This window comes from Gavialis gangeticus, unplaced genomic scaffold (assembly GCF_001723915.1).
Source record: "Gavialis gangeticus isolate Ggan-Ray unplaced genomic scaffold, GavGan_comp1, whole genome shotgun sequence".
Lineage (NCBI taxonomy): Eukaryota > Metazoa > Chordata > Crocodylia > Gavialidae > Gavialis > Gavialis gangeticus.
Window position 1 is genome coordinate 46,641,326 of NW_017729022.1, and position 1,639 is coordinate 46,642,964.

The window sequence follows — 1,639 nt, forward strand, 5'->3', positions numbered from 1 at the left end:
CAATTTTTTTTTTTTTTTTTTTTTTTTTACTTTCTGCTCTTAAAAGTAGTCTCTAAATAACTCACTTCCCATAGACTTTAATAATTCTGCCAGACTTGGTTGATTGCAGGAGACACTTGACAACAGTCATCAGTAAAAGGGGTACTTGGATGTCCATTTGGATACTTCATAAGCAGGTTGTACATGAGGACTTTTCTTTTTGTGCATAATATAGATGGAGTCTAAAGAAAATTAAATCAGCAGGAGGGGTAGTTTTTTTGATTGATCTCCTGAATCAATTTATGTCCAACTTACGAATTCCTGGGGGCCAAAGGGTCCCTAGCTGCATGCTGTGCAGGCCACAGGCCCGCTAGGCCACATATCATATGGTAACTCCGGCCCCTGTCCACTGCATCACCTGACAGATGCCTCCTGCTGCATTGTGTAGGTGCCCGTGCACAGTGCATGATCCCTGGGTCTCTGCCAAATCCGAAGGCCGCAGACTTTTTCAGCCCCATGGACCATGCTAGTTTGTCCTTCCCTTGCAAGGGTGGGTCATAGGGAGTGAATGCTGGAGACCGGAGGGAGAATCCTGATGATACTGGCGGCAGCAGCAGCAGCAAAGCAATGCAAGGGCTAGTACCCAGACTAGGAGCCTGAGGGGCTGCAGATTAACTCTCTCAGGGCTTCATGTGGCTTACAGGCTGCCAGTTGGACAGCCGTTCTAAACCAGCACAAAACTCTGCTTCCAAAAAGTAGCAGGAGTCGAATACCCCTTCCCCTGCCAACTCTTCCTCCTCTATTTCTCTGTATAAGCCATGTTACCTCCATGCGGTATTAATATCTGAAGATAAACTTAGGAACAACTTCCATAATGACCACTCCTTCCACAAACCTTTGACTAGAATGTATAGAATTTCCAATTCATACAAATGCAGATGAGAAATTGCCTCATATTTGCTTAACCCTTTCATTATTGCCAATCTTAAACATTCAAACCTATAAATCACGCCCCCCTTCAAATCATGACATCAGATAAAAATAATAATGATGATAACAACAACAACAATAATAATAAGAAAAGACATTTTGGGTCTTTTAATTGGATTTTTTCATGAAATCTCTTGATGCTAATAGCTGGACTTTCAGGGGGAAAAATGTATTATAAGAATCCCAGTAAAATTGAGAGAGAGGATATGTAGCATATTTTTTTAAAGGTTTAGTCATTGAAAAGATACCAGGGACTATTCTTCTGTCAGCATGACCATAATTGTTGCTCTGTCATCCTTTTAGAATTCCATAGTTCTAAACTGCATATGAACTCCAAGATATAGACACAAACACACGCATTAAATAAATCAAGCATTCAAGTTTTAGGCATCCTGGTGCCAGTACCATATTAAAATGCACGTCCCATGGTCAGGCTTTGTACTTGTATAGGATGCACAGAATACAGGTGGTAAAGTCTGTTTTAGAGTGAATTTTCATGAGTTATGGTGAAATATTTTTTATACAAACTTTCCCAGAGATCATCTGTATAACTGATGACATTTGGTACTACTCTTGTGAAAGATGGGGCACATCTACATATGCATTTAAGCATGACTAAATTTTAATACACCATTAAGCTAATGCACATTAAGTGATTTTTGGCAGGTGT